Source organism: Chamaea fasciata, unplaced genomic scaffold (assembly GCF_029207755.1).
Source record: "Chamaea fasciata isolate MVZ Bird 193981 ecotype frontalis unplaced genomic scaffold, bChaFas1.0.hap1 SCAF_4, whole genome shotgun sequence".
Classification (NCBI taxonomy): domain Eukaryota; kingdom Metazoa; phylum Chordata; class Aves; order Passeriformes; family Sylviidae; genus Chamaea; species Chamaea fasciata.
In genome coordinates, this window is record NW_027094089.1 from 76,891,879 (window position 1) to 76,903,121 (window position 11,243).

The window sequence follows — 11,243 nt, forward strand, 5'->3', positions numbered from 1 at the left end:
GCTGCTCTAAAGGCAAAGCTCCTTGCAGGGGACACGACGAGCTGAGGGTCACACCAGCGCCTCGCCTTCCCCGGCGCCGCCGGGAACATCCACGGAAAGTGCCCCCAATGAATGGGAAGGGAGAGAATGTGAAGCGATTTGGAGAATTAACTCCAAGAGAGGCAAATATTACTGTCCCCCCAACCTCCATCCCGCCGTGGCTTTAATGCATTCTGCCTTTGGCCCTGTGTGAATGACAATGGAAAAACCATCCCGGAGAAAGCTCAGCCACACAAAGCACAGCAGCAGTAGGGGCTGGGGATGGACTGAAACACAGAAAACACCCAGAACACAAAACCTGCTCAAGGGCACCGACGGGTACATGAGGCGGGGTAGAAGCCCCCTGTTTCCATGTTTTTTTTCTTGTTTTCCCAGTGGCCAGAAGCATTGTGGTTGGTGCTTCCCTGGTAGGAGCCATGCAGCAGGGAAGTGCTGCTTTAGAGGCCTGGCCACAGCTGATCAATGGATATTGTAGAAGTTGAAGTTGGACAAATGCATCTATCAGCAGTTTATGAGAGGTGAAAAATACAAAATTGGAAAAAAACCTCAAAAAAACCACACTACAAAAAAGACCCTGGCATGTTCCACTTATTTCTGTATTTACTTCTTTATTTTGTCTCCCTTGCCCCTAAAGGAAAAACAAATCGGGCTGAACTAAGACATTTCAATATTTCCTGCAAGAGAAATCCTTTGACTTTTAAATATAAAATGATTTTCATTTTACAATCATGTTCATCTAAATTTGTGTTTTGAGGAAGGACTTGAAAACCTCTCTGCTTTGCCTAAAAGCCCTGTGGCTGTGGGGCCACAGGCACCAGGGGCAGCCCTGGCAGGCACCTCTCTTCCTGGTGTCACCTGGAAGCTCCACAAAGTGACATTATTTTGGCAAGCTGAGCCCCAGGACCTCTGTGCAGAGAAGTTTTCTGGTCTCCCCCTGCTCTGTTCCCACACCTGGCTCAGCTCAGGGTTTATAAACCAACTGCAGGCTAAGGTGTCTGAAAGAACAAAATGGAAATATTCCCTCCGTGCTGCTGGGTGTTCCTTTCTGTTTTATAGGGTAAGCTCTCCCAAACGGAGAGGATCTGCCAAGCATCCGTCCCTTGAGCTGGCTGGCAAAGAAATCCAGAAAGTAGATGTGGAGAGCTTCCAGAGAGGAAGTGCTGAGAGCAGTCCCAGCCCAGAGTGGGGAGAGAAGGGTGGCTGATGGTGTGGTGACATCTCTGTCCCTGTCCCTGCTGTGACCTGGCTCTGCCATCCAGAGGTGAGGATCATTCCTGCCAGCTCAGGGTGAATAAACATCCTCAGGGCCAGGGAGGATCAAGATCCTCCAGGAACCATTGCAGGGGTTGGGAGTGCTCCTCCTCCCCATCATCCAGGAAAAGGCAAAGTGGGAATGACAATGATCCCCATTACCTGGGAAAAGTGAACATGGGATTGAGCCAACGACTGCCATTATCTGGGAAAAGTGAAAGCAGGAATGAGGCACAGATCCCCATTATGTGGGAATAGTGAACATGGAAATGAACCAGCTATTCCGCCCTGGCAGCTCTGATGCCCCTCAGCTCTCTGTTCATCAGCACTTCCTCTGTCTTGGAGGGACCTGGAAGCCATCCTACACGGGAAATCCAGTCCTGCATGGATTTACCAATAAAACACAGCTGAAGAGTGTGGGCAGAATCCTTTTCCAATGACTACCAAGCACAACCTTTGGCCACCAGAGGAAACCATCACCTGTCTCTTCTCAGTTCTCACCAGGAGACCCTGGAGGCTTCATGGGGTGGGAATGTGGAGGTAGGGTTGACTTTGGGATCCTGTGTCTGAAGGATGAGGAAAGCAGGCTCCAGAGCTCATGGCTGAGCGGTGCTGCAGGGGTGGAGGATTCCCAGGATAATGATGACTGTAAATCAGGGAAATGGATCTGGGAAAGCTGCTGAGCCCAGCTGGGCATTCACCTGGAGAATTATCAGACACCCTTAATGATTTGTGCCAATTTTCTCCATCACTAATAACAGCAATAGCCAGTGTCTCTCTGGGATCATATCCTGGTGGGAACATCAGGGATGAGGAATGAGGGGGACAAGTTTAATGAGACCTGGGGAGTGTCCTTGACCAGATGCTGCTCTGCGAGGAGATGCTTAAACTAGGTGTGTAAAAGTGCATCACTTTACCCAATAATTCTCATTTCTCTTGCCTCTGAGTGATTCTTAGTTGTTTCCTTGGATTCCCAGTGTAAGACAAGGAGCTCTCACTACTCCAATTCAGAGATTCCTCAGGATGAACAAACTCTTTATGCCTAATTTCAAACCCACTTGAACATTATGGGTTTGAAAGTTTGTCTAAAGGATCAAATGTTACGGAGTTCCTGTTCCAGGAGAGACTGGGAAAAAGGGCACAGAGAAACGTATGCTTCAGCTAAAATAATTCTGTACATTTTACACCACGCCCTCTGCTCACTGAGCCCCAGCAGAAATCCTCCCCCCCAGCATATAGAAAATTCCCTCCATCACATTTTAATTTCATTTTAAATCCAATTTGCAGAGGAATGGCTTGAAGTCTTTGGGAAGGTTATTGTTCTAAAAATCAGCGATTCAGACAAACTTCTAATAACATTTCAAGATAGTCACAAGTCCTTTGGGTCCCTTCTGATCACTCTACCAAAGCCAACAGATTGGACACACATCTGAGACTTTTAAATCTTTGTGGGCAACTGTTAACAAGCAGAACATTGGGAAATGGCATTCCTTGGAGTTCTGCTGGCACAGCCCCGGCACGAGACGGGAGCAGAGATGCAGATGAAGGGTTGGGGGCTGAGGCACCTGGCCCAGATCCAGCCCAGCAGTGCTGGGGGTGCTGAGCCTCGCTGGCAGGCTCTCCTCTCCTGACATGTCCTTTGGAGCAGGAGGGATTGGACAACCTCCTGGAGACAATCCAGGATGTGATCACGCTGGACGCACCTGGCTTGTGCAGCGAGGTGAGTCAGGAATAAAGGGAAAAAGGGGGAATTCATTCTGGCTGTGGGAATAGAGATTGTCCTAACTGGAGGTATAGAAAATTCCCCTTTTAAGTTATATGGAAAAGCTATTCCTGGATTAGAAAGCAACTTCTTTGTGGGTCAGAAATGAGGGTGTCCCAAAACAGCCCAAGAGGTGCCAGAATAAGTCTGGAAAATCCCTGAATTTGTGCATTCATACACGAGATACTGTGGCGTGTGGGACCATAGCACTCGTTTGGTCTCTGGGGAGAACAGGACCATTATGGAGGGTAGAAAAGCCAGGAGAAACACATTCTTCCGCTTGATCTTTACTGGAGAAGACAATGAAGGGAAACATTTCCATTTCAAAGGCATTGTGCATAGGAAATCAGAATGTGACCTTAGCAGGCAGGGCAGTCTCTGAGGAGGAAATCAGGGAGCAACTGGAGAAAGTGTAGTAAATCCCCCAGTCTGGATGGTATTTATCCAAGATTTCAGAGAGAAATCAAGTGTGAACTCCCGGGAAGGCAGCGACATGGATACTCAGCACAATCTGGATCAAGGGAAAAGAAACCACGATAACTCCTCTCAGAAGGATCAGAAGGCAAAGACGACACCAAAATCAGAGTAATATGAGAGGCAGGCACAGATGTTTCCAAATTCTCCAGAAAGAGAAAAATTAAGGCATAGCTTGGGAAGAGTTCTCCATCACAGCCGTGGATCACCAGTGGTGTTTGGATTTGACAATATCCGGCCACTTACAGGGTTTGTGCTCACACGTGGTGTTCCCACAACAGCATCCCCAGGCGGCTCCTGTTCCTCCTCCTCCGGACGGGGACAGTCCCCACGGCCCGGCCACGGTCCCCCCCCCGTTCAGGTTGCAGCCTCCAAACTGCGGCGCAGCTGCCAGGAAGCGTTTTCCCGACGTCAGGCACGAACTCCCTGACAACCGATACCACAAACCCCCATCAAGCGAGCCCCACTCCGAGCCCTGCCAAAGCCCCCTCGGCACCCCAGGCACAGCCCCGGCAGGTGTCACCTTGTGCTGTCCCGGCCAGGTGGGACACAGGGGCCGGATCCATCAGCAACACTCAGATCCCGGAATGGCGGGATGGAAACGGGACCATTACATGCTCTAATTCCTGCGCGGTGACTCATGCGACAGCAGGGACCAGGTGACAAAGTCTCCACTGCTCCCACTCCGGGAAGGGCCCGTGAGGGAGGAAGAGCCGTTCCCACCCCGGGGGTCCCTGCCCCCTTCGCTGGTTGCCTGTAAAATCAGACACCGAAACATCCCGGCTGAGGGGATCCGAGCCCACGCAGCGCCGCATTCTCCCACTTCTCCTGGTTCCCATCCAGAGGAATAAAGGCTCCTTGTGCCGGGGGACGGCCGCGTCCATTGAGGGCGGTAATGGGAGCTGACAGCTCCGGCGGGCAGCGGGCACCGGCGTGGGCAGGCGGAGCGCTCCGCTCGCGTCCCCCTGACAACGCCGGCCCCGGCTCATCGCGCTGCCTGCGAGAGGTTAAACACGAGCCACTTCCCTCCCTTCCATTCTCGGCTTTTCAAACGCCTTTGTCTCCATTATGCGGCCGCAGGGAGCAAAGCCGAGCCGCGCCGAAAAGCCCTCCCGGCGGCAGGAACGAGGAACCCCAACAAGCGCTGCTGGAATCCCAAGTGCCACGGCAGTGTTGGAGTCGTTATCCCAGCACGGGAGGCAGCCACGCCGAGGGGAGCTGGATGCACGGAAAGGGACGGGAGCAGGGGAAAGGGAGAGGTCTGGGGGGTAACATCCACATCCCTGCGCCGTGCTCCTCCTTGGGGATCCCTCATGTTCCGCAGGGAGGGAACAAAAAGATTGACGGGCGCTGGTCATCACTGAGTGGCAAAGGCTGGCAAGGACCAGTAGGACGCACCTGGAGGGAGAGGCTGCTGGAATCCTTGGTGCAGCCCCCAGGGACCCCCTGGTGGGTGATCCAGAGTCCCTGTCCGGGTACGGAGCAGTGGAGTCCCCCAGGAACCACCGTGAAGGGGGGATGCTGCAGTGTCATGGCAACAGCCCTCCTCTGCCTCCCATGGATAATGGGCAAGCTCTGCTGGAGTGGTTTCAAGGGGTTTGAGTGCAACTTGGAATATAAAAAACAAAAGGAGAAAGAGAAGCCTGAGAAGGCTGTAGGGGTTTGGGGGACACATGGGAGAGCCCTTTCCACAAATATTATCCTTTGGTATGGGAGAAAGGTCCATCCATCAGCTGGCTGGAACATCCTATGGACCTGCGTGGCCACCCCAAGCACACTCCAGCTCACAGACATTCCTGTCGTGGGCTTTTGGCTGGTTTTAATTTCAGTTTGGGAGGAAAGAACGGAAAAAAGACACCATCACCCTCCCCCACTTCTGTATCTACTGAGGAGAGGAAAGGAGAGGAGAGGGCAATAAATTCCAGCTCAGAACCAAATCCCTGGATGTATCCTGTACTCCCGCAGATGCCCAGGCACTGAGGAATGGCTGCACAGCATTCCCAGTCCCTGGGGACATTTCAGTGGGACAGACTGTCTGTTTGGCAGAGCTCCAGGCACTGAGAACATGACCCACACCACCAAGAATTCAGAACCTGCTCCTGCCCTCCAAAGCTCCAAAGTTCTCCAGAATGTGTGGCCCAGAAGATGTCCTGCAGATGCTGTTGGAGTCTTTCTGCTTGTTTATTTTCCTGGCAACAGCCATCATGGGGAGGGGATTTCTGTGGTTCAACAAGTGTCTGGGGACCACAGGTCCAATCCCTGAAAATACACAAGTGGAAAAGAAGAAATGCAGGAGATGTAAGAAGAGCCTTTTCTTCTCAGCCGGTGCATTTTCCAGCTGTCAGGACCAGTCCAGTTGACTGCAGAGTTCCAGTGGCATTAATTGATGAAATTCCAGGGGGAAGGTTGTTACTTATCATCGGTGTGGCTCCAGCACAGAGGTGAAGGTGTCCAGGAGAGGTGGTACTCCTCAGGCTCTGTTCCCAAGCAGATGAAGTCCAGACTTCCCAGGAAAACTGAGAGTGCTCAGTCCTTCCCAGCGAGGCCATCCCACCGAAGGATAAACTTCATCCCAACAGCTCATTCCTGCTTTGGCTCTGCTGCCAAAACAGCCCACAAGCAGGACTGGGAAAGGGGGAAGTGGTGGGACAGGGACAATTAGAGCCAACTGCGGTGGAAGGATTTTGCGCTGATCTCTTTTTTCCCCCTTTAATAGTGCTGGATTATAAATATGGCAAAACCACATGTTATCAGACACAATGAAACAATTACCCTCGGCTTCCCCACCGTGGGGATGGGCCTTGGCAGGGGCCTGGAGCTCTCTGATGTGGACACCTGCTCTCGAGAAGTGTGATGGGTGAGCAGCAACTCCACCAGGGTGTGGGGCCCAAAAACACCCCCAGGTCAGAGCACATTTCAGTCATGACCAATTGGGTGCTCCAGAAGGATGGACCCATCCCGGCTGCTGAGTCGTTTTAATCCCGGCAGCAAACAACACCCTGGGCTGGAGATCCAGCACATGGTTTGGATTTCTCCAGAGGAGGCAGAGCCCTGGAAGGTTTAATGGATGTCCAGGCAGCTGGGCTCACCTTGGCCTCTCCTGAGAAAGTTCTGATGACACAACATCACCGATTATTCTGTCCCATTTTCTCTGCGCAGTTCTGGTTTTGTGTACATCAAAACCCACTCTGAGTCCCCCTACCCCATGTGCATGTTCCTCTCTTTTCCCTTCCGATGTCAGGAAGGTTTTCCGCGAGCAGGGCAGGCTTCCCCCCGGCCTGGGCTGTTATTTATGGGGCACCCCCGCGCAGAGCCCAGCTAGGGAGGTGAGTGAGTTATGGTTCTGGGTGACATCATGGACTGGACTTCATAAAGGGGCTCAGCCGATGGTCTCTGAAGACAGCTGCAAAAAAAGGCAGCCCTGAAGGAGATGATGGAGTGGGTGAGACATAAATTTCTTAGGACAGGCAGTGAAAAAACATTTACAGCCCTTCTTTCCTGAGTCTGGTTTCAATCAGAGCCGCAGTGGCTGCAGCGATGCCTCGCACCGCGCGCTCGCTCAGACACACGCTCTTATACGCTCAACCTGCCTTAGTTCTTGGATTTTATTCCCCTTTTTACTGGTCTGAAAATGCCCTGATGCAGGATGGCTTGCAGATCCTCATGCAGCCACAGCCAAGGGCTGGATGCGGATCTGGCCTGCAGACGGGAACCGAGTAAGAATAATATTGATAAGGGTAATGAGGGGCCGGCTTTATAAACCCATCACATTGCAGTCGCAGCCTATAACAAACGGGGTATTAACTCTGACATTCATTAAGGCACTTTGCCATTTCTTCCAGGCTTAATGGAAAATCTGTCTGCTTAGCAGTGCTCGCTGCAGCGGCCGGGGAATGGGGAGGTTACTGATTAGAACAGCCCCAAGTGCTTGGCTATCCCAAAGGGCATTTGAAGTTCATTCTTGAGCTTCTTGTCCCTTAATTTTATTTCATCCTATATCTTTGGGCAACAGTTTTCTACATTTATTGGGTCTGTCCTCAAGCAGGCAGACGAGCTGTCCCTATCTGAGCTCTCTATGGCTGCCCAAACTGCTCCAGGAGACCTTTGGGATGGAGCCTCCATATCTGAAGTCACCTTGCCAGGCTGGAGAATGTATTGCTCCTGTGAGCCCACACTTTTTTTTGCTATAGCTTTGTCCCATGACTTCCTGCCTTCCTCCATCCTGGATACGGAGAAGATACTACTTCTCTATTTTCACAGCCTAATTTTAGAGGCCTGAGGACCCTTTGGAGCCTGTGGAGCTGTTGATTAAATAAGTTCATTCAGCCCTTTCAGTGGGACTTGAAATTCCCCGAAGAGCTCAGGGAAAATGAAACACTCCAAACCTCCCATGTGAGCAGCAACTCTTGCATTCCCCGAGTGCCTGGTTCCCTCTCAGCTGTGAGTCACTGTACCTGTGCCTGATTTTTGGGTGAGGCGGGATCATTTTCACCCACATCCTTGCACACTGTTCCCAGGGATTCGCCCAGGAATATCCATACAGGTGTACAGGGTGTGACAGGGAGCAGGGCTGTTGCTGAAGCCCACCTTGAGTGGAGCCAGGTGATGCTGAGCCCTGGGAGACCTCCCCCTCCCTGAGCTGTGCCTGCTCTGGGTAGGACCCCGCTGGTCCCTGCACCAGGGTTAAACATCCTTTCCATGATCCTAAACTTTTCAAAGCTTGTGCTGCCCCAACCCTGGAGCCAGGAGGGTGTGAGCACCTCTCCAGGAGGGCAGCACCTCTCCCAAGGTGGGCTCAGTGTTCTCCCAGGCTGTGCCACATGGACAGGCTGTGCCTCTTGGTGTCGGCACATCCTGGAGCTCTCCATCTCCCTGGGAAGAACCGACTTCCAGTCAGTTGAGCAAGTTAATCTCCATCTGCCTCTCTCGTAACCAGCCCGAATTTATCAGCAATCTGCATTTTCCGTGGATGTGCGAGTCATTTAATAAAACCCAGAGCGAGGAGATGAAAGATTTATCCGTTTGCCCCCAGAGATGTCCCTCGCGAGGGCAGCGCGGGACTCGGGAGCGGAAACCTGGATTGTTTTTTATGGCAGCTGCGTGAGGAGATACAGAGCCTTTGAAGTTGCTCCTGGCCCCGCTTCCTCCCGCCTGCCCCCGGTGCCACCGGCGCAGCACAGCCGGGTCCCCCCGCCCCGGTACAGTGGGGTCACGGCACAGCCAGGACAGGCAGCTCGGTGGGCAGAGCACAGTGGGGCTGGTGGGAAGGGCAGGAGGCCACGGAGAGGGGAGAGCAGGAAGAGGGAAAGGAGGAGCAGAAGGCCAAGCTGTCCATGGGCAGAGATGGTTCAGCTGCCTCCATGCAGCCCTGAAATTTGTGAATGAGCCCTTGTGTTAGAAGTTTTCGGCGTGAGATGATAATGGGGAAACCACTGCCAGCCCAGGACATGAGAGATGGAGAGGAAGAGACACCTCTCCACTGTGCTGAGCCCCAGGACTGCTCCGGCTGGTGTGGGAGACCTAGGAATGGCATGGCCAGGGTCATGGCACTGCCACCAGGTCACCTCCTCACCCCTTGCATCCTCTCCACCAAACCCAGGCAGCCCCGACTGCCCTGCGGCACAGTGGAGCATCCCGAGCTGCCGGCGCCAACGCCGACCAGGAGGAACGACTCGGGAGGGGAGAAGCAGTGATTCGGGAGGGGGGAGGAGTGGTGACATTTCCCCACAGTCCCGCCGTGCCCATCTGCAGAAGGGCAGGGAGGCGCCGGGCAGGTGCCAGCCCAAATAAATACGAGGCGAGTGCTCCCCATGGAACCATCAGGGCTCTGCCAGGGAGGGGGGCATTGCCGGTGCCATGGTTTCTAATGAGCAATTTTAATTTCTTCCATAAACAGCTAATAAAGCTCATCTCTCTCTCCTTCTCTCTAATGCACCATTTATTTCTTGCTCTGAAAGGCGAGCAAGGAAATTCAGGCAGGAGATGGGAGGGGGGGGGGGGTTGATGCTAAATGTCAGCGCTGTCTGAGGAAGCCTAATTGTCCCTCGGAGCTGCTGCAGCAGCATTGGCACCCACAGGAAGAGCCCACGGGCCCTGGTGGCAGGGAGCTGGCAGAGCCTGCCCTGGGATGCTGCTGGAGCAATGGGGCAGCAATTTTATCCATGGTGATAATTGGGAACAGTCTTGGAATGGGCATTGCTTGTTACTCTGCAGAGGGACTAGGGGCTCATTCCTGGGCAGGGACAGCAGAGGAACAATGGTCAGCCCCTCACCATCCCTGGAAGTGTTCAAAACTCATGGGATGTGGCACTTGGTGTTGTTTACTGTGGACTATGGGGGTGGTGTTGGGCTGATGGTTGGACCTGATGATCTCTGAGGTCTTTTCCAACCCTTGTGATTCTGTGATCCTCTGATTCCCTAATTATTTCCTTTGCCCTTTCCGCAGCTCCAGATCTACCTGGATCTGTTTTCTCCTTTTGCATTTCAAGCCAGGCCTGAGCTTTGTAAATACTATCAGAAGGCTTGGGAATGTTGCTTATCCTCATGGATTGTGATTATTTCTAAAGTTACTGCAGGATAATTGTCACTGTGCCAAGAGGCTGGTGACAATCTCCCAGTTCCAAATTCACCAGGTTGGGCAGGGAGAAAATGGAGTTGGTTTCCCAGGAAAAACCAGGGTGTTGCTCTGGCGATGGTGCAGGACAGAAGGAGGTTCCCAAAGCTGCTGTAGGTGTGGGTTTTAGGGCCAAAGCAGAGCAGTTTCCCATGGAAGTCTCTGAACAGTGGGAATAGTTGAGATACAGGTGTCCTGCCAAGGACCCTGGGAGCCATGTGTGGAATCTGGGCCTGTGTGCACATGGGATGTTTGGAATATCAAGGAGAGATCTCTTTTCATCTCTCAGTCTGTCTGGAGAGGGGACATGGGACAAATATTTGCACCATATCTTCTGGATTGTCAGTCCTTTGCATGAGCAGGACAGGGAGGAAACATGTTGAGGAGGCACAGGAGGAAATGTGGAGCTTTGGGCTCATCTGGAGTTTGGCTTCCCAGGGGATACCAGTGCAAATAAAACACAAACCCTGCAGGAATATGGGTGCTGGAGCTTCTGAGGCCCAGGGAAGTGTTAGGGCTTGAAGGATTTGACATTTTTCCCTTTCTTGTTGGTTGTTTATTCTCCGGGGTAGAACTCCCAATCTGGGAAGTGACACTGATTGCCTGTGGCTGAACATCTCTCCTTGTGGTGATATTCAGGCTGGATGTCCCCAACACCCATCAAACATCACCAGGCTGAGCCTGATCATGCTCTAGGAAAGACCTATAGGTTAAATACAGACACCCATAAATATTCCTGTGGAAAAACCATGGCCATTCACAGGACCTGAGTTCCCTGAGCAGCTGAATTCTTGTTCTGGACAAGGCTAAAGCGACTCCTTAAATCCATGAGACCTCCTCAAGCCTAATGCGAGAGAATTGAAAGGTGTCACAAAACTGTGGATCAGGTCCATGGCAGTTTTAAGCAGCCTTAAGTTGTACAAAGTGAAAAACTTCCACTCCCCAGCTGGAGCAGTTTCCCAGTGTGTGCAGAAGGAGCTTTGGAATATTCAGGACATGAGTGATAAAGCCGAGAGAAGACTGAAAATAATTTTCTACTCCTGTTAACTCAGGATTTCAAACAGTTCCTTCAGCTGCACTGGAGCATTTCTGTTCCTTTTGGGA